Source organism: Phoca vitulina, unplaced genomic scaffold (genome assembly GCF_004348235.1).
Source record: "Phoca vitulina isolate PV1807 unplaced genomic scaffold, GSC_HSeal_1.0 scaffold3, whole genome shotgun sequence".
Classification (NCBI taxonomy): Eukaryota; Metazoa; Chordata; class Mammalia; order Carnivora; family Phocidae; genus Phoca; species Phoca vitulina.
Window position 1 is genome coordinate 72,587,343 of NW_022589706.1, and position 22,704 is coordinate 72,610,046.

The 22,704-nt window shown below is 34.9% G+C and overlaps 1 protein-coding gene across 9 annotated transcripts in view; it reads left to right on the plus strand.

The window, feature by feature from the left end:
* BMPR1B (bone morphogenetic protein receptor type 1B) overlaps nt 1–22,704 on the plus strand; it is a 391,083-nt gene that overhangs the window by 315,083 nt on the left and 53,296 nt on the right. For 2 of the 9 annotated variants that reach the window (XM_032400863.1, XM_032400866.1), the window contains exon 2: nt 10,233–10,453. The exons of the other annotated variants lie outside the window; for them this stretch is intronic. The gene's annotated coding sequence lies outside the window, so the exon portion shown is untranslated. The remainder of the gene's footprint in view (nt 1–10,232; nt 10,454–22,704) is intronic. 9 annotated transcript variants of the gene reach the window in all.

Below are 22,704 nucleotides of genomic sequence, written 5' to 3' on the forward strand. Positions count from 1 at the left end.
CAAACACCAAACAAAGGAAGCTAGCTTCATCTAATAATATCCTGAATGAAGTAGTAAAAATTAATAATTTTATTAAATTCCAACCTCAGAGTCAATGTCTTTTTAATATTCTGGGTGACAAAATGTGAAGCATATGTAATGAAATTCTTCAGCATACTGAAGATTAGTGGTTACTTCAAGACTCTTCATGAAACACAAATTTTACTAGAAACAATGACAAACCATGGTTATTTAGATTTGCAGGCATATTCTCAAAAATGAATGAAGTGAGCCTGTTACTTCAAGGAAAACAAATGACAGTATTTATTCCGAATGATAAAACTCAAACTTTCAAAGACAAATTAGGCTCTTGGAAAGCTTGTATCTACAGAACTGATCTGCCTAGCTGAGTGAATCAATATTTTTTGCTTCAACCTTTGCCCATGTTTCGTATTCATGTATGTGTAAAAAAATCCATTCAAACTATGCAACCGACAGTAGATTTTAATTTATCAGAATATGAAAATTTCATCAGTAGGGTTTCAGATTCCACATTGCATCTAACTTTTAGGAGACTCCTACTTGTCCAGTTTTTGTGTAGTATCAAAGAATAACCATTATTACGGAAGGCTATTAAAATATCCCTCCTTTTCCAGCTATGTATTTTTGGCCACTTATACTTCATATACGTCAGCCCCAACAACACACTGTGATGGATTTAATGCAGAAGCAGATAATCCAATTTCTTCTTTGAAGTTAAACATTAAAGAGATTTGAGAAAATGTAAAACTGCTCCACTTTTCTCACTGTTTAAAAAATGTTAAGATGGATTCATTATTAAAAATTTTTTTAATTGAAGTGTAGTGATGTGAATGTTACATTAGTTTCAAGTGTACAACAGAGTGATTCGACAGCCCTATAGGTTATCCACGTCCTCCGTAAGTGGAGCTCCCACCTGCCACCATACGACACTATTACAGTACCATTGACTATATTCCCTATACTGTACCTTTCATCACCGTGACTTATTCATTCTATAACTGGAGATCTGTACCTTCCACTCCCCTTCACCCATATTTCCCATCCCCACCCCCTCCTCTCTCGCAACCATCAGTTTGTTCTCCGTATTTGTGGGTCTATTTCTACTTTTTAAAATTCGTTCATTTGGTTTTTTAGATTCCACTTACAAGTGAAAGCATATGGTATTTGTCTTTCTCTGTCTGACTTACATTACTTAGCATAATACTGCCTTGGTCCATCCATGTCACAAATAGGAAGTTCTCATTCTTTTTTATAACTAATATTCCATTATATGTATACACACACACACAGCCCACATCTTTTTTATCCATTCACCAATTAATGGACACTTAGGTTGCTTCCATATCTTGACTCTTGTAAAATAAAATGGGTTCATTATTATTTTTAAATGAATTACACATATTTAAAAACTATTCACTTCTGATTTCTAATATGGTAAATATTGATAACTATAATTGCACAAACAAAAAATTTGGTGTCTTCAATAATTTTTAATAATGAAAAGGGTCCTGAGAACAAGACATCTGAGAACCGCCATCTGGAGGAGTACTTGTTCTTAAACAGAGACCAGAGCTTACCTCTTACATTGGCCTGCTTCTCACTCATTTGTTTTCAGGTGGGTCACCTCTCTCAGCTCTAGGTCTCCCATTTATAAAATGAGCATTTTGAGGAGTATATTATATGAGATTTATAAATACATAATAGGGTATAGGTAAATGATTATATCTCATTTAATCCTCTCAAAAACTCCTTGAAGTGTAGATATTATTATTATGAAGTGTTTGAGACTAAAGGAAATTAAGAATTTGCCTAAGGTCACAACTAATAAATGGCAGAACAGAAATTCTTGCATTTTATTAATTTAATGTTTAATACCCTCTTTTCATGCTATAGATACGAAAAAAGAATGGATACCAGCAAAGTAAAGTTATGTAGGACCATAATGTGTTTGAAGTAGAAGGGAGGTTAGAGAACATATCTTGCTACCATCTTTTTTTTTAAGATTTTACTTTTAAGTAATCTCTACACCCAGTGTGGGGATTAAACTCACAACCCCAAGATCAAAAGTCACACGTTCCTCCGGCTGAGCCAGCCAGGCCCCCTTCTTGCTACCATCTTATTTTACTGATAAAGCAATTCAGGGTGCACAAGTATATAGTATTGTGATCCCTAAATTGCTTTGAACCTGGCAGTATTTTTATTTATTTATTTCTTTGAGAGAGAGAGAGAGTGCACAAGCAGGGGGAACTGCAGAGGGAGAGGGAGAGGGAGAAGTAGGACCCTGCTGAGCAGGGAGCCTGACATGAGGCTCCAGGCTCAATCCCAGGACCCTGGGATCATGACCTGAGCCGAAGGCAGGCGCTTAACTGACTGAGCTACCCAGGCGCCCTGAACTTGGCAGCATTTTTAACATAATTGTTCTTAGTCTTACTTAGCCTCCCTTTATTCCTCTTTGTTTGGCCAGATGAAAAGAACTCCAGTATCTTTGGCAAGAATTATACTTAACTTATCTCACATAGTTGCTAATGAAAACAAAAACAAATGAGAAAGACACAAGGTTATGGTAAAATAGCCATAGCCTTCTAGGACTACTGACAGATACTCCTGACTTCTGTTGGTAACAAAATTACCAATAGATTTTATTCGGTCCATAGGAACTTAGTACATGTTAGAAATTTAGTTGAAGTGATTTAAAACGGGTGAATGAGGGGAGACTAATATCGTGTTAAAGCAGAAGGAACTGGAGGTGTTCGGAACAGGAAAGTGCTTATGATAGTCAAGGTCAGACAGCCCATCTCCTCAGAGCAGACTGATAAGATTTCAGGATAACGCTCATGTTTTTGGTGATTGCTAGAGAGGAGGGCATAGTACTTACATACAGTGTGTGCTGAGGCTTCCTCTCTTCACCTATAACCCAAAGATACCCTATGGAGGATGGAATTAAGGTTTGGTACCATCACTCTATTTATTCCTTTTTGCCTTTCTTCCTAGTTTGTTCGCATTTTACTATTACTAAGTAGAATTTAAAACAAGTGGGGCACCTGGGTGGCTCAGTTGGTTAAGGGTCTAACTTTGGCTCAGGTCATGATCTGAAGGTCCCTGCTCAGCAGGGAGTCTGCTTCTCCCTCTCCCTCTGCCCCTGCCCCCTGCTCATGCTCTCTCTGGCTTGCTCTGCTCTCTCTCTCTCTCTCAAATAAATAAAATCGTTAAAAAAAATTAAAACAAGGGGTGCCTGGGTGGCTCAGTCGTTAAGTGTCTGCCTTCAGCTCAGGTCATGATCCCAGGGTCCTGGGATCGAGCCCTGCATCGGGCTCCCTGCTCAGCGGGAAGCCTGCTTCTCCCTCTCCCACTCTCCCTGCTTGTGTTCCCTCTCTCCCTGTGTCTCTCTCTGTCAAATAAATAAATGAAATCTTAAAAAAAAAATTAAAACAAGCTTAGTCGATTGAGTTACTATACTGTGCCAACATAAAATTCAAACTTTATTTAAATATAGTTTATGTAAATAATAAGCTCAAGGGAAATGAAAGTTATTTCCGGACTACTCTGTTAGTTTAGTTTTGGGAATTCACAACTGCTGTTCATTTTTGGCCATTTATCCTGTTATTGCTCCCCTTTCTCTAATGTAGCATGGTCTCTTTGCAGTCTACTGCAATCCCTTTCTCAGTAAACTCAGTAATGCAGCCCCACAAGCATAAATAACATTTATATAATAGTCCCTCAATATGTAAAGGTAAATGTCAGCCTTAAAATCTGCCTGAAATTAGGTGAGTGAAGTCAGGAATGTCCATAGTTACATCCATAGCCAATATATAAAAAATATATGTACTTAGTTGTGAATGGTTTCCTGTGTTTGTTAGTCAGGCAGGCTCGGATTTATTTTTATTCCTCTTGTCCATGACTAGCTATGATCTTAGGCAGTGGGACCTTTGCCTGATATGTCCTTTTCCCAAATTCTTTTATTAGGTAAGAATAGAGTTGGAAATAGTTAGAGGTGTAACATGTTACAGGGTTTGCAATATTTTGGTTACCAGAGCAACCGTGGCATCTTGCTGCACACGATTCTTTTCTTTAGAAACACCTGCAGTCACTCTTTGTTGCCCATCCAGGGAATGCAGTCATGGGAAAAGCAGTCACTGTGCGGCACTGCTATATTATGGTGTTGACTCAGGGTCATTTGCTTCACACTAAATTTCTAATCTAGACAGCTATGTTTGGCTGAGTCTTTTCTAGTGATCTAATTCATTCATCGGTATTCCTTACACAAACATGTCCTGAGAACCTGTGTTTACTGTTTAAGTCTTATTGGTAAATCATCACTGCGCTGGTTTTTTAAAATAAACCATTCTGGATAGTTTGGAGATTTCGAGTTAGTAGCATAGCTAAGGTTAGAAATCATGATTCTTACACCTGTTTGGAGTCTAGTTATCCTGTTACACATGTGACTTGGCCTATTGTAAGAGCTGGTGCTTGGTTACATGTTTTGTATATAAGTTACTACATTTTGATATAAAGGCACAAGATAAACATGTCAAGTTTTCCTTTCAGTTTTTTTTTTCCCTTTCTTTCCAGTACACTCATTTTCTCTTTGTCCTAAGACCTTTCTTCAGCTGGGCTGATCTAGGCTGGGAAAACTACTCTTTGCTCATAACCTGGGAAGGAAAGTATGAAGTCACACCATTCTCTGTGAGAGAGACTGTGGTCCTGGGGGTGCATCTGGGTGTGGGAGAAGAGATGAGGTCCAACAGACAAATGGGGGGAACTCTCCTGAGATGACAAGCAAGGATGAAAGCTCACAAGCAGTGAGGGGGATGTGTTGGGTGGAGGGGAGCAAACAGGGATATTTCACACCTGGTGTTTCCTATCTTCTCAGTGGGAGTGGGAAAGAAGAAAGGAGACATCTGGGCCTTTAAGAATATTGAAGTTTTTGAGAAGCCATTGGGGGTTGGGAGACAAAAAATGAGAAAGGAAAGCAGAAAAGGATCTCAGATCAAAAAGCATATTCTGCGCATATACTCGAGTAGAGAGCGAGCCCTGCTCCTGTTTTCCCTGTGTATTATGGAATCTCATTGGTGAAGGCCTCTGTGTTTGCTGCTACTAAGAAGAAAAGTAAAGCTTAAGGAACTTGGTGGATGTAGATAAGAAATCTATAAGTAAATGTGCCAGCTGCTACCAATACCGCAGCAGAAGTTGAGAGTGCCACGGTGCACCCCGCTGAGCATGAGCTCTTGTTCAGGCCATGACTGTTGAGGCACCTGATGATGGACTGAGAAGAAGAAAAAGGGAAAAAAATGTTTTAAATGTTTCTGTTTTTTCATTGTTAGCTGGAGGGGCAGTTATTCAGTAGTGAGACAGTTTTGAGGTTTGGAAAATACTAGAAACCTTTGGCAGGAGAAGACAGGTTTTGTGGCAATGATTTGTTACTTGTGGATCCTCACTCTGGTTACGTGTGTGTGTGTGAGAGAGAGAGAGAGAGAAGAGGAAGGGTTATATAAATACTAAATCTTTTGAATATGATTGACAGTGAATTATTAAGGTCAAAATTGATGTGATTATTCTGGAGCATTAATAAACATAATCAGAAATCTGTGACTATTGGGTCATTTTACTGGCAGGGAGAACTTTTCCAATCTCGACTGGAACCTAGTCATTCAATGGCAAGAATATTCTTCTGATCACTTCTTTTATTAAAATGAAGAACGTGTCCTGTTTAGGTTGCTGTTTGCGTTGAATAGAGGCTTTTTAGCATAAGCACTGGTAGCTTCAGGTCTGAAATACTACCGCCATCTTTCTGTTTCAGGCTGGTTACATCCAACGGTCAAAATGTAGAATGGTTCTCCCAAGGCCCAGGGGCCATTCATGTGAGCCAGTTACTCTTAAGCATTCGTCACTGATATCCCAACATTTAAGTTTCTTGCGGCTTGTCATAGTTTTCACGATATGACGGAAACCTGTGTGTTGATGTTGACTATTTAATTGTTACCCTACCTGTTGTATTGTCAGTGAAAGTAGAACAGAAGAAGTGACATTGGAGAAGAGATTAAAGGTTCGCTGAGAGGTGGTGGAGAGTTTGCTGTTACTAGCAGAGATGCTTTCAAACAATACCGCTAAGGAGTAGATCTAATGAGGTTTGGGATGTTTCTTAAAATTAGTCAGCATTAGTGTGGTATTCCTTCAGGGAGCATTTGTAATGCCCACAAGAATGTGTTGGTGGAGGGATCAGATGCCAGGCGGACTTTCAGTTGCTTTCAGAAGTTGACATAACACACACCTGTGTGTTCTCTTCCCTGACCTCAGAATTGTTTTGAAAAGCTTCTGACATCTGGGAGTGTGAAAGAGAGCAGGTTTCGATTTGTTTTCTGACAAGTAGGAAAAATAAGTTCTAAATGCAGCATTTTACCTGTGTATGGTACTTGCAGTAAGGGCCTTGATTTATCTGCTGTCCTCGTCAACTGTGGAATCCAACGTTCCATGATAGATTAGGGTCTTTCTTGAAGCATTTTAACATGCTGGGGGTAGAAATATGTATATTTATTTACATAAAAATGAAAATAAATGTAAAATAGTACTCAGGTTGTGTTTCTTTTCCTCGGGAAGAGTCATTTAGAAATTCTCTCTCCAAATAGTTCAATTGCTTGTGAGTGGGGAGACGGCTGACAAAGAAAACTGACCTAATTCAGCTTTCCCTTTTATATAGTGATAGGTAAAGCGCTCCTTCATAAACATACATTTGTTCAACATGAGTATTACCATAAATACTGTCACTTAAGGGAAAATATCTATCGAGTATCAGTAAATTTACTTTGAACTGGAACGAAACTGCAATAACTTGGGTAACTGAATCAGCTGGCCTTTTAAAATATGTTATAACTATATCTTTTATATTTATAGTATAAAATAAAATGGGATCCTGGATTGATTTTTATTAAATTCACAGGTTTTTCTTCTCAAAATTAAGCCTCACTTCATTTGGCCTCAGCAGCTTATTCGTTGCAGTCTATTTAATTGAATAGCTTCTGCTGTTTATCCTAAAATGCAGATAAATGGCTTTCAGCACATTGTTTATAGTTTAATAGTTCCTGAAGTGAGTCAACATTATCTGCTAGCGTCTACATGTCATAACTAATGATCTCTCTGCTTAGACTTTCTTGCGAGTGAGGAGACACTGAATTCCACAAAGGCAAGAGCCTGGCACAGTTGGGGCTGGGTGGACTGTTTGGGATGGCGCCTGCTGGGTAAGGCTTTCTTTCCCCCTTATTGGTATGAAATTGGAAGAGCAATGTTACCTTTACCACAATTTTAGCATGCACAAAGTGCTGTATTCCAAAAGCTGGGGTGAAACTATTTTAGGAAGTTGCTCTTAGAGGGATGTGTTTTATCTCAGATCTTCTATCTAATTAATAATTAGCACAAGTTTAATACTTTTCTGGTCAGGCTATTTGACTTGATGATAGAGAATGGGAGTCACCAGCAAATTTTCACATTACTATCAAGTAGCTACTGTGGTTTTAGTGATGAAAGCAAATATTTTTTGTCCTCGGAGAAAGATGGAAAGAAAAGAAATAACTTTAATTGTTAAGTAATCATTTATTGTAAGTGGGGCCTATTCATTCTGAAAGATCATCATGCTTTTTCCTTAGGGAAAAGACAAAACAAAACAATGAACCAGTATGAGACTTTGCTCCTAGTGAGGATCAACAGGTCTGATGACCATAATTGTTAGAGTTGATAAGTTTTACCCATCTCCAACTCATTAAATCATAAGAAGTCTTGCCTTCTCTACTGAATTATTTTCTGGGTTTTTAGGTGGAGAATAGGACATTCTGTAGGTAAACATAGAGAACGGTTTCTTAATAGCTGAAATATCAACTCTTACATTTTGGTAAAATATTTTGTTTGATCTCATATGCTTTATGTAAATGAATGTGGACAACTTTCTAACTAAACTACCTAATTAAGAGAGCCACTGTCCTTTGCTCCCATATTAGTATCAGTCGTCTTGGGGAGCACTTTGGTAATTTAAATAGAACATAAGCAGGTATAGATTTCTTACCTTCTTATACTGGTTCTGAACTTTAAAATCATATACCCAGCTTATCAAAATATTTCAGGGCAAAAAATATAACACACACAGATACCTTATGTCGATGTGATTTAAAAGACAGAATTATCTGAAGAAAGGGTTTATGAGAGGTAATTATTTTTCCTGTAGCCTCCTTAGATTCAGGTTTTTTGTTCTTTTTTGGCTTTTTGTGTGTCATGAGACCCCATACTGATAACTATTTGAAGGAGGAGGAAGGAAGCATTTTGGCCTTAGAATTTAGTGTGTGGGTATGTATATTATTAGCATAAATGAGATACAAATTGGATAAAGAAATACAAAGGAAGCAAATTTAAAGGTGCACTTTTCAAAGTCTGGGCCACTGAGTCTTTATACAATTTATACAATTAAAAATTAAAAATAATAAAATTGCTTTTGGAGAATGTTTTGAAAACTGAAGCCATTTGTTTATCAAAAGAGGGACAGCTTGAGCAGTATCAGGCCAGAATGTTCCAATGTGTGCCATACTCAGATTTAAGATAACACAATCATTATAATAACATAGCCTCAGTTCAGATCTTTCCTCAGTGTTTCTGCCCAAAAGTCAACAAGATTTTCCTTTGGCAACCTTATTCCTATAAATCAAACAGAGCAGATGTGGTTCAAAATCTCAGCCTTATTTTAATGGCCAATTAATTCAGAAGAAAAAATTTTTTCATCTTAAAATATCAAAAGTCTGTATGTTGCTAGTCATATACCTACCCAGGACCCAAGTCTACCGTCTTGTTTTATTTCGGATGCACAAACTGGATTATGGGAATAGTCAGGAGAAGGTGAATATAACATGTTGTGGCATAACCTCCTAGATTTTGGTCCTCCTTCAGCTGGCCTGAGAGTGTTACTTGGAACTCTAAATGCGATATTATCTCTAACCCCAAAGTCTGAATATAAGTCATACGACCTGTCAAATTCTGATTAGAGAGAATGTTTTTATGGACACAGGAATTTTTTTTTTTACTCTGTTGTTCCTAACATATATCATAGGGAGTTTTTCTAATATTTTTTGTAAACTGCTTGGCGTAGCAGGTAATTAGTATGTAGTCAGTGAAAAAAATAAAACATTGAACATTGTCTTTAATGTATATATTTAAATTTTAATTTTTTTGAAATGGATATATTTTCTTCATTTCATCTCTTCTTGTGCCTATAAATGAATTTTCTGTTTTTATTTTTTAACCATCTGCTATTAAGAAAGGGTATCTGTTTTTTTGGGGTAAGGTTTTAGATTATTTATTTAAAATGGCACAGATACTAGCCTGGGGGCCAGATGGTTTTGTGCTTATATAGAGTGTAAAAGGAAATGGAGTGCAGGCGTTGGTGTGAGGAAACGGTCAGCAGCCCTTTTATGACTAAAGAACAAGAACAACAACAGAAAGTAACTTCTGTTCCACTGTCCGCTACTAGATTTTATGGCTCCTGAGCATCGTGGCCGTTTTTTCTTCATCTCTGTGAAGCCACAGTGCCATGTAGACAGCCTTGTGAGTGACATGTGTCTCTTAAATCAGTTTGGACTTGCTAGTAATTTTATGCTGGGTAAAGTAAATATTTTATGCTGCTTTAACCATACATGGTGAATAGGATAGTTATGTCTCAAATACAGATTTTATATCAAAAATGTTAATAGGTCAAACGATATGGTGGATTTAATAAAAAGAAAAAATTCATGGCAATCGTTTGGTTTTCAGGTTTCCCAACATTTTGGAAGGTTCCCAACTATAAGAGGACTTTGACTTCTAGGTTTGGTAAACCTCTTTAAAGAAAGATGTAAAAATGTTTACGTACCTGATCAGTTTGTGAAGTTGTGCTTATTTTAAAATAAACTTAAGAATTGCACATTTAAGTACCATTCGGAATGGCAGAAGGGAAATATCAAAAATAGATTTCTAGATATTTAAATGTTCTATATTTTTCTGCCTTGCTTATAATCAGAGGCAGCTTTTAACCATCTGGAAATGATATGTAATCCACTGTGGTCAGTGACTTTTTTTCTTTTCTTTCTTTTTATTTATTTTTTTTGATTCTGAGGTTTCCTTTCTCTTTTACCTTTCCACTGTCATATGCCATGTATCCTGAGCATAGCTCAATGCCTGACTGGAATAATCTCTCTTGCCAGCTTATAATCAAAGGGAGGACTGAAAAAACAGCTGAGCTGTATTAGGCAACCACAGTCTGGACTGCATTTCTTAACTGCTGAATAACACATCACAGGTGCAGGATTAGTGCTGCCTGCGTTGCTGGTCTTTTTAGTGGAAACCCCTAGCAATTCTGTGCCTCCTCCTCATGTCTCATCCCGGGGAACCTGGCAACCATCTATCAAGCGTACAGAAATCAAAAGTGAGTAGTGGGAGAAGCTTTATGTCTCAGAGCCTGTTGTTGCCCTCCAAAAATTGTTTGCAAGGCCAGTGAAGCCTATTCCAGCACAAGAAAAAATGACAGAACTTAATCGTTCTTGGCATAGAGGGTGTCTAGAATAGAGCAGTTCAAGGGGTTCAAAAATTTTCTGCACATAAATCACATGTCAAGAAAATGCAGTTTAGCTTAGCCCTCCCAGGAGTGTATAATTTAGGTTACTTTTAACTATGAAAAATTTTACATGTGTCTTGTGCTGTATATGTGTTGGAGTGGAGGGGGTGTGTGTTTACCCTTACACGTTTTCCAACACTGTCATGGTTAGAATCAAGTGTTGGGGTTGTGGAAAGTCCTTGTGGTGTAATTTAATTGTTCGTAGTTTTGACACCGGGAATTCTTCTGTTCTCTCTGACATGGAACTCTGAATTCGTAGGTTATAAAAGTCAAGGATGCTTTCTTCCAAACAGGGTTTTTGAAAAAATGCCAAAACTATGTTAAAAGTATTAATTACGCATTTAAATATTAGCACACATGAATGTTTTGAAAATGTAGTTACTAAGTCACTTACTTTTGATCAAGAGTGTTATAAATTCTTTTAGCAAGGTAGACATTCAGAAACAAAGGCAAGGATATTTTAGTAATTCGTGTCAGTTTTGTTATCTATCGCAGAAGACATTGTTATGAAGCATAACGCATCAATGTAAACAAAGCTATGTACATGGCACTGCAGCGTTTGAACCGTGTTGTTTCTTCACAGTTTTACTCTTAAAACTAGGAGGGCTTTCTAGTATTCAGATTTTGTTTTAATACATTTTGTTGTTGGTACCATCATTCCATATTGTTCCACCAGAGATAAACCTTTAAAGTTATTGCTGATGATAGTAGCTGGTAATAGTGCATTCTAAGTTAAGATTTAAAAATATAAATATGTGGAGTCTCTATGTTTTATGCCTCAAATATTTAAACATTTGAAATAGCGATGTATTTGTATTTTTAGGTCAATATGCACCTAATTATTCAATTAGAGGTTACAGAAAGGATTAGAAACAAAGAGATCCTAAATGCTTTCCAGGTTTTTTTCTTTGGGGAGAAAGAATAGCATGAACATGGTGATTTGGTTTCTTTCTAAAGCCTTCATTGTGACTTTTCTTCTTTACCTATATAAGTCTGTTCAAAGTAGTTTTACACATCAAGCTGTCTTGGGAGTGCTTATGCAGAGTAAGTGTTGGTGTGGTGGCAAGTCGAACATCGACTTTGATTAGCCTCAGAATTCTGTGGAGCAGAGCATTCGTAGGAGTCAATGAATAAAACCGTAACTCCTGGTGTGGAAATCTGCCAAGTTCAGGTTGACTCTCTGACATTATTGCCACGGGGACTGTGATTCAGTTTCTTAGCCAACAATATGGATCTAAACAGAGATAAAATACACAGATACTTTTAATTTTTAAACCATACTATCAGCTGTGATTATGCTATTTTATGGATATAGATTGTTTGATGTTAAATTATTTTTAAACGTAGTGGTTACTTGCTTGTCATGTTCATCACTTCTTGTATTGATACTTATTAAGATACCTTTAACCATGTTATAGCTTTGAGTATATTCAAAGATTTTTAATTTATTTGAACATGTTGTTTGAGTTTCTCTAAATTCAAAAGCCTATTAAGACCTGAGAGAAAGGCCAACTGCCGTTTTACCCTTAAAGAGTATATATGTGATGTCCAAAGAACTATACTCAATCATAATCACTTACTGTGTTTACTCAGGCTCATAACTCTGCATTAATTACCTACCAAACAAATAAATATAAATGGATATGTGGTCTGTTCACATTTATATAATATTTAATCCTTTCATGATTTGCTCAAGTCATAATCTAACATCCCATAAAATAAAATACTTGAGTGATTGAAGCTTTCACTTTTTAATCCAGATGTTTTGGGATCTCTTGGCAGGGCTTTTATGATGTAAAATGTTGAAAACATGATTATCCTACAGAGCCTGAGTGATGTGGTAATGTGGATGTGTGAGTGTGGTGAAAAGAGAAACAATTGCCAGTAAATGGAAACATGTAGAAATATTTTATGATAAAAGCCCTAGCTTCTGTAGAGAGCCAGCACATCTCTAACATTTTTAAACTAATGTGTTTTCTTAACCTACTCAGTAGTGTCAACAATAAACCACGGAAATGAAAACCTCTCAGTGTCCCTGATTTTAGTGCTTATGTTTTCTGTAAAAGATATTGGTTCATTACTGCCACCCATAGTCATCTTCCCTCCTGTGCACTCCTACCTAGGACTGACTTATATTTGACAGTTACATGTGGCATTATGACATCTATTTGATTGTTTTCATATACTGTTTTTTGGTTTTCCATATGTGGTTGATTTGTCTTACCATGTTCCACGTGTAGTTGATTTGTCTCACCAGCAAGATTGTTATTTTACTGGTGGCACTTCAGGTGCTCTGGGCCATTGTGTTTTGTGAATGGAATGGATTTAGTGATTATTTGCTAAATAAATTAATGTGCAACAAGAAAAAGAAAAATTAATAACAGTGTATTAGTTGGCCTTACACAAATTTTCAATGTTTCTTAAATCCCTAACTATATTTTATAGACTTTTTGCTCGCAGTGATGAATCTAGAAAGAAAGAGAAACTAAAAGTGAGTAAAATGAAGCAAAAGAAAGGGGAACTGAAGAGGGATAGAGAGTCAGAGTGAGAGAAAGAGGATGGGGCGAGAAGGAAAAGAAAAATAGCATAGGAGATGAAAGAGTAGGGGAAAGGAACGAAAAAATTTGAGATAGAGAAAAATCTGAAGAATGAACACACAAAAATTGAATAGTAAGCTTAAGCAGCACAGCACATGACAGCAATTTACTAATACCACTCCTTCTGCTTGCAAGGAACTATGACAAGTCTTTGCTTGGAACACCTCATCCAGTCCTCACAGCAAACTGGTGAGGCAGCTGCTCCCTGCATCTTGTGTGGGAAGGTGCAGGGATTGGCAAAGGGCCCAGAGCAAGGGAACAGCTGAGCTGGGGCTTGAGCTATTTTGTCTGTTTTATCCTCTGTCTTGGTCAAGTCTGGGCCCACTGCTTTGGTGACCATACCTGATACCGGTTTCTCACCTGACATTTCATTCCCTACACCGCCCTCCCCCCCCACCATAGCATGCCCAGGAACTTACCACAGAATCTTACCTTTGTCCCTCTGTCCTCTGACCTCGGAGACTCTTGAAGCAGAAAGATTCATGTGCAGGTAACATTACAGTTAATAAGAGAAAGTTTACTCTTCCCATAAAATATATGTGATTTTGCTTTGCATTTTTGAATCAGATTTGTATTTGTATTTTGTTACTTTTTAAGAATTTAGGCACGTAGTCCAACTTTTTATTAATGACTGGGTTTCATTTTGTTCATATATATTTTTTCTAAGTTTTTTTGCAGACAACTTAGATAATTTATCTGAAAATGGCTTCATAGAAGAAAAGATGGTTAGGCAATGAAAATTGAGGTCAGGCCTTTGAACTCAATAAACTTACTAGACAGTAAATTAAATCACTGAACTGAGTTAAAGGATTCAAGGTTTAAATGATGAAAATAAAAATTAGTTATCTATTTAAACACATTATTTGAGATCACCAGAAGTTATTTTAAAAATTAATATTGTTTTTAAGCTCTGATTCAAGATTTATTCCTATGTATCATAAACTTTTGTTTTAACCAATGTGTTTAAACCAGTTTTGTTTGAGAAAGGCAATGGGCATTGAGTCACATTATTTATTATCATAACAACGTGGATAGGAGTAGGATAGATCATTCCCAAAGCACTGCTCACTAGTTCAGTACTTTCGTTTCTTCATTAATCTTTTTATCCAAGATACTGAAAGTACACACTTGTGTGATAGGAATTTCAATGTCTCTTCTTGCTCCTCCTGTCCTCTGGTGAAGATGGAGTAGAACAGGGATGACACTTAAAATTTTGTTAATTTTTGAGACATTCAGAGAGCTAAAAAAATAAAATAAAAAAGAAAATGAGGAAAGGAGAAAGATTACTAGTAGGTCCTGTGGCACAAAATAATCGTATGTCATCTTTCAAGGAGTTTTGAAGAGTCAAATCCAATTCTCATTGTGATGTGTATTACAATTTAAGTTTCCTTGATTAGATCTCTATTGTTCATAAAGATTGTTTTGTGTTTTAATGTGACAGTGAATTCTGATATTCTCTTCACTGTGACATATGAAACAGTCTTTTATATTACAAACTTAAAATGTTTTATTTGTGCTATTTTTGAAATGATAACGTTACTGAGAAAAAAATTTAAACCAAATGTAGTTAAAATATACTTCAGGATACAATGGATGAATATGGAAGTTAAAATTTATCTGTTGGAGAGTTGTACTATTGTAAATTCTTTTTTTTTTACATTTACTTTTGTTCTGTGTTTTCTGATTTTTTTGTAAAAATCTTGTTTTTCTGTAAAAATCATATGAGCATACAGTAATATAAAATAATATAGAAATATTTTAAAAATAATTGAATTACTAAACATATATGTAAAAAAATGAGTTATTGTGAGGTGTTTATACCAAGTTACCAGCTAATAATTGTCCACTGATCCCAAACAAGTACTTTAAAGAAACTCTTCGTAACACTGCCTTATTTCCTAAATTATGCAAGAAGAGATGCCACAGAAAACTTTTTTTTAAATTTTTTTCTCAGTAACGTTCTTATCATTTCAAAAATAGCACAAATAAAACATTTTAAGTTTGTAATATAAAAGACTGTTTCATACGTCATAGTGAAGAGAATATCACAGAAAACTTATATATAACTATATACAGATACACAAAATAGCTGAAAACATGTATATAACTAGAACATATATCCAAGTTAAAGATATTCAAGATATTCAAGAAAAATAACTTCCTATTTAGGCTTTGTAATTGAATGGAAGTCACATACTATTGCATGATGATCATTAGGTTATTTCATGAAGTTTGATTAATTTGCCTGAAAATCTATAAATCTGTCTCTTAGGTCTGAAAGTCATAAGGAATATAAATATAATTTAGTTGTGATTCATTAAGAACACACAAACATGCAAACATATGTTTTGAAGTCATCTTGTGGTTCATTTGCTCCCTAAAAATCTCATGATCTGAAAAAAATGAAAACAAATTTTAGATTGGCTTCCACAGTCCTAGTATTTATTATCATGGTAATTTCGATAGTTAACTACTTGAGTTAACTATAATGGAACCAGCTATGCCAAGCAGACAGCATTTGAAGTGTCTGGATTCACACTGTTAAGCTCAAGATTGGTATTAGAGAGACAGAGACAGAGGAAAGGGGAGGGTAGGAGGGAGAAAGGAAAGTGAAAAATGGAATGAGCTTCTAAAGAGTGATTTATTCAGTGAAGTGTTCTAAGAAATTTCTCGAAGTCGGACTTTTTCCATTTTTCCCCTTACATTTTTCTGTCAGGTTTATTTATAATTGTTACTAAATATAAAAAAAAAAACACCATAATTGGCTGGAAAGCTATTGGTAAGAAATGATCACTTTTGTTGAAATTCTATTCAACTTAAGTAGAAGCTGTTAACTATTTAGCTTTCCTTAGTAGAAATTTTTTTTTTACAGATTTAACCTGTTGATTTAGAAAATACGATGTATTAAGTTATACTTGATGTTTCTTTAATGGTTAGTTATCTTTCAGTTGCTTTCAATGATTATCTTATATAAAATTTAGTACAAAATCAAAGTGAGTATCTAATTAATAAAGATCTTACATTATTTGAATGAACTGACTAATCAAACTTTATTATCTCTTGAAGTCTACCTTTTTCCTGTTTCAAATGGAGGGATACTAGAAATATAATAAATATAATGAAATATAAAAAAATACAATTTTATAATTGTCTTAATCAGACATCTAATATTTGGGATAAATCTTCATGATTGCTATTCTGTTGTTTATCTGGATGTTCACATTTATCATAAATATGTATCTTTGTCTTTTCTTCTAATTCTTATTTCAGCATCATTATTATCTGGCTAAATTCATGTTTTTATAAAATCATTATTCTTTGTGTATTCATGTAATTGTGCTTCTTATGCCTTAGTTGATGTGTTCTGTCTTGTTTTTGTTCCAAAATGCCTGGCTTTTGTTTTTGAGGCTGGCTTGATTTTGCACAAATTTAGTATGGCTTTATATGAAAGTTACTTTTTAAAAAATAAATCCCTTTTCATAATGATAACAGTAGATAAGACAGTCCAGTTTCTTACTGTCTCTTTTTCTCAAATGGGAACTGGCTATGAAGAAGATCTTAATCAGTAATTAAAAACCCCCCAACAAACAGAAGCCCAGGACTAGATAACTTCACTGGTGAATTCTACCAAACAATCAAAGAAGAATTAATACCAATTCTTCTCAAACTCTTCCAAAAAACAGAAGAGGAGGGAACACACTCAAACTCATTTTATGAGACCAGCAGTACCCTGATACCAAAACCAGACAAGGAAACCAGAAGAAAAGAAAATTATGAATAAATATCCCTGATGAACACAGATGCAAAAATCCTCAGCAAAATATTTGCAGACTGAATATAAACACATTAAAAGTATCATTCACCATGATGAAGTGGAATTTATTCCAGGGATATAAGGATGGTTCAACATCCACAAATTAATCAATGTGATATACCATATTAACAAAAGGAAGGATAAAAATCATATGATCAACTCAATGGATACAGAAAAAGCACTTGACAAAAATCAACATCCATTTATAATAAAAAACTCTTGACAAAGAAGGTATAGAGGAAATTCACCTCAAAATAATAAAGACCATCTACAAGAAGCCCACAGCTAACATTATATTCAGTAGTGAAAAGCTGGTAGCTTTTCTTCTAAGATCAGAATAAGACAGGGATGCCCACTCTCACCACTTTCATTCAACATGGTATTGGAAATCCTAGCCAGAACAATTAGATAAGAAAAAGAAATAAAAGAGATCCATACTGGAAAGAAAGAAGTAAAGATATTACAGTTTACAGAGGCTAAGGACTCCACCAAAAAACATTAGAACTAGTAAATTAAATCCAATAAAGTTGCAGGATATAAAATCAATATATAGAAATCTGTTGCATTTCTATACACTAGTAATGAAATATCAAAAAGAAAAATTAAGAACATAGTCTCATTTACAAGTGTATCAAAAAGAATAAGATACCTAGGAATAAATTTAACCAAGGAGATGAAAGATCTATGCACTAAAAACTATAAGACATTGGATGAAAGAATTGACACAAATAAATGGAAAAATATTTCATGGTCACAAATTGTAAAAATTAATATTGTTAAAATGTTCATACCACCCAAAGCAATATACAGATTCAGTGCAAACCCCATCAAAATTCCGGTGGCATACAATTCTAAAATTTTTATGGAGCCATGAAAGACACCAAATAGCCAAAGTAGTCTTGAGAAAGAAGAACAAAGCTGGAGGCATCATGCTCCCTGATTTCAAACTATAGTTGACCCTTTAACAATGTGGGGTTTAGGGGTGCTTGTCCCCTATGAAGTCAACAATTCACTTATAACTTTTTACTCCCCCTAAACTAATAACCTACTGTTGACTGGAAGCCTTACTGATAACATAAACAGTTGATTAACACATATTTGTATGTTATATGTATTATATACTGTAATCTTACAATAAAATAAGCTAGAAAAAGAAAATGTTATTTAAAAAAATCATAAGGAAGAGAAAATACGTTTACAGTGCTGTACTGTATTTATCAAAAAGAACCTACCTATAAAATCTGCACAGTTCATACCAGTATTGTTCAACTATATATTACAAAACTATAGTAATCATAACAGTATGGTATTGGCATAAAAACAGACACATAGATTAATAGAACAGAGAGCCTAGAAATAAACCCATGCATACATGGTCAATTAACTTATGACAAAGGAGCCAAGAATATATAAAGTAGGAAAAGGCCAGTTTCTTCAGTTAATGGTGTTGGGAAAACTCAGCCACTGTCTTATACCATACACAAAAATTTACTCAAAATGGATTAAAACCTTGATCTTAAGACTGGTAACCATAAAACTCCTAGGAGAAAACATAGGCATAGGCTCCTTGATATTAGTCTTGGTGATGATTTTTTGGATCTGACCCCAAAAACAAAGGCAACTAAAGCAAAAAAATAAACAAGTGGGACTATATCTCAAACTGAAAAGCTTCTGCACCCAAAAGAAAATCATTGATAAAATAAAAAAGACAACCTACTAAGTGGGAGAAAATATTTGCAGATCATACATCTGATAAGGGATATATCTTTATATATCAGAATGTATAAAGAACTCATACAAATCAATAGTAAAAATAAATGATTTGAAAATGGGCAGAGGATCTGAATTGATGCTTTTCCAAAGAAGACATATAGATGCCAAACAGGTACATGGCAAGATGCTCAACTTTATTAATCATCAGGGAAATACAACACAAAATGAGATTTTACATCACACCCGTTAGAATGGTTATTATCAAAGAAAGAAACAAACAACGTATAAATGCTGGCAAGGATGTGGGGAAAGGGGAACCCTTGGGCCCTATTGTTGGGAATCTAAATTGGTGCAACTGCTATGGAAAACAGTATGGAGGTTCCTCAACATTAAAAAACCTTACCATATTATCCAGCAATTTCACTTCTGGATATTTACCCAAAGAAAAATGAAAATACTTAACTTGAAAAGATATATGCACCCCATCTTCATTGCTGCATTATTTATAATAGCCAAGATATGGAAACAACTTAAGCATCCATCAATGGATGAATGGATAAAAAATGTGGTATATAAATACACACTGAAATAGTATTAGTCATAAAAAGAAGGAAATCTTGCCATTTGTGGCAGCATGGATGGACCTTGAGGCCATTATGTTAACGTGAAATAAGACAGAGAAAGACAAATACCATATGGTCTCACTTATATGTGGAGGCTTACAAAACAATACAAAACAAAGAAGTCAGGCTCATTGATAAAACAGATTGTTGGTTGCTAGAGGCAGGGGAGGGGAGTGGGCGAAATGGCTGAAGAGAGTCAAAAGGTATAAACTTCCACCTATAAAATTAGTCATGGGAATTTAATGTGCAGCATGACACTATGATATCGTTATACAGTTAATATGTAATACAGTTAACAATACTATCTTGCATTTTGAAAATTGCTAAGAGAGATCTTAAAAGTTCTCATTATAAGAAAAAAAAACCAATGCATGGTGATGGATGTTAATTAGACTTATTGTGATGATCTGTTGCAATATACACACATAGCGAATCATCATATTGTCCACCTGGAACTTATATAATGTTGAATGTCAGTTATATCTCAAGAAGAAAAACATCTTATAATTTTTCTTTTTAACAGTGTTCTTAGATTTTAAGATGAATCTAATCAGATCATTCTGCTAATCATTTCATCATTCTGCTGCTGATGCTTCTATTAACCTCCAAATTATCACTCAATTATTTTATCTCACGATGAGAAATATTGTGTGATAATGAATTTCATTTCACGGGGAGTTAAACACATATAGATTAATTGACTCCTAAGTAGCAGTTGCACACTTTTATATAAATTACCCTCTTGATTTGATTATTTTGGCAAAAGCAAGTGAAGTGTCCCCTTGTCTCATTTGCATTTAACCATTCATTTCTTTAATAATGCTAATTAAAGAAATCATTTTATGATCTCACCACTTTTACGTGTATAGGTTACATTGTATGAATGCAACCTTACATGCTTATTCAGGATCTGATCTGTTAACTCACTTTATAGAAATGGTATCTCTGTTATGAGCTAGCAATATTTTTTTTCTCCTTTTTTTTTGTTCTTGAGGAATGTTTCTGGTAAAATGACATACATTCTGACTACATGTTAATATGTTAAGTATTTTAGAAAGATTATGCAGCACTATTTCATCCTTATTTATATAGAAAGTATGGTTTTTCGCTGATTTGTCCAGCGTTTGAGAGCCAGGAGTTGACTAAAACTTGCTTGGAGCTAGTAGACTCAGGTATCTTTCCATGTTAATAACTGAAATAGTTAACTTAGAATGTTCTACAGAATACCTCAAAATAGATTGTTGCTAACTTGCCATATAAACTGAGGCACACACATACACAAACACATAAAATATGGTAAACCATAGTGGATTTAGTGTTACCACCAAGCCAACGTTCATTGGTTCGGTGGTGTATCCCATAATGAAGATTATCTAGGGAAGTTTCTTCTTCCTTGCTGGATTTTCTTTTTTGATTGCCTGAGTTTTCCTTGTTCATTGATGTTCTTTATTCCACATCAGGATATGAGACTAATTACTTCCTGTTTTGAAGTGAGAAGCAATCTGCAAATGCATTTAAATAGCTCCAACTACTATCTATAGCTACGCCATAGATCCATGCTGATGTAAAAACATATATCATGGTTCGTTTGAATGCAAGCTATGAAAAATTTTGTGATGCAAAATTAGTAGTTCTTGACAGAGGTAATTAAATTTTCCACAAGAACTAAGATCTTCATACATTTCCTCAATATCCATATAGATGTGAATCTTTCATTTTTATCACACACGCACAGACTACAGAGGATTTATCATATGAGATACCTTATTTCAGAACCTATTTTTTTTTTAACATAAAGAGGCTGGCTTATTTTTTCTTAAAGTATCCTTCCAATTTCTCCTGTTTACTAGCAAGTATACCTGTTCCTTTTTACATTCTTTCTTTTTGTATTTTTCTCCGTTTCTCTAAACAGATAATTGTATGGCTACCTCTTGATTATTCAAGTTTAGGCGTTACCTTTGACTTTCCACTTTTGAAGCTTTACCACTCTCTCCCCCACTGTATACATATCTCCATCCGCTGTGCTATATGTATAGAAGTTAAAACCTTATCTGTTTCCTTAGATTCCTATATTTCCATCACAAATTAATTTTCTAACTCTTAATCAGTTTAAATTTAAAATGCCTGAGTGATTTTATTAATTTTAACTTTTTGGACCTCTGTCTTCCAGAATTTTTTGACCTGCCTTCAGTCAGGTCTGGTCGTTCTTTCGGTCCAGTCATAGTTTTCATCTTACTATCCACGTTTACCATTATCTTGAGAGGATGCTTCGCTCTTCTCTTGGGTTGGATCTCCCATAGCAGAAACTCATTTCTTCCGTTTTCTTGTTTCATTTGGGCAGAACATCTCCTCCAATAGCTTCCTGAGAAAGGTGTAGGAGAGATAAATTTTTGACACCTTAAAAATCTTCAAAATTTTTTTTTCATGTTATATTTGATTTGTAATTTGCCCAGGTATTGATTTCTGGATTTGAAACACTTTCCCTCAGAATTTTGAAGACATTATTTTATTCTAGTTTCCAGTTTTGCTGTAGAAAATTCAGTGCTACACTTACTTTTAATCTTTTATTTTTATCTTTAAATATATAAAATATATGTTATATAAGATCTCCCTTTGCCTGTAGTGTTATAAAATTTTATGACATACCTTGTTGTAGGTCTATTTGTATACTCTATGAATCCTTTCAAACTAGAAAATCATGATTTTCAGTTATGGGAATTGTACACTATTTATTTGATGATTTCCTCCCCTCTATTTTCTCAAGTCTTTCTTTTTGGAGATGATATTATTATTCACGTTTTGAATTTCCTAGATTGATGCTCTAATTTACTGAACTCTTCCATCTCTGTGTTTTGCCCTACATTGTGGGAGATTTCCTGATCTTTATCTCAACTCACCTATTGAGATTTTAATTTATGCAATCATATTTTTAGAGTTCCTTATTTGTTACTCCCTTTTTGTAGCAACACGTTCTTGTTTCATTGATGTATTTTTTTTAATAAAAAATGACAGTATTAATTGTTTTTTAAGGTTTTTTTTCCCATTGTATGTTTCTTCCAAGTGGATTTCTTTTGTGTGTGTGTGTTTTGTTCTCAGTATTTGAGATTTGAGGCTTTCTTCATATATCTAGTGACCCTGAATTAGTGGTTTGTGCATAAGAGAATGGATCACTGTAAAAGCAGATTGGAAGCTCTGTTCATTGGGTAGATCTTGTCATCAGCGGGCCTTACCATAAGATAATACTGCAGGGCTGTTTCGCTGAGAAACCTCTAATATCTCTGTCTTTAGGTATTTTGTTTGTTCTTGACCTGGTCA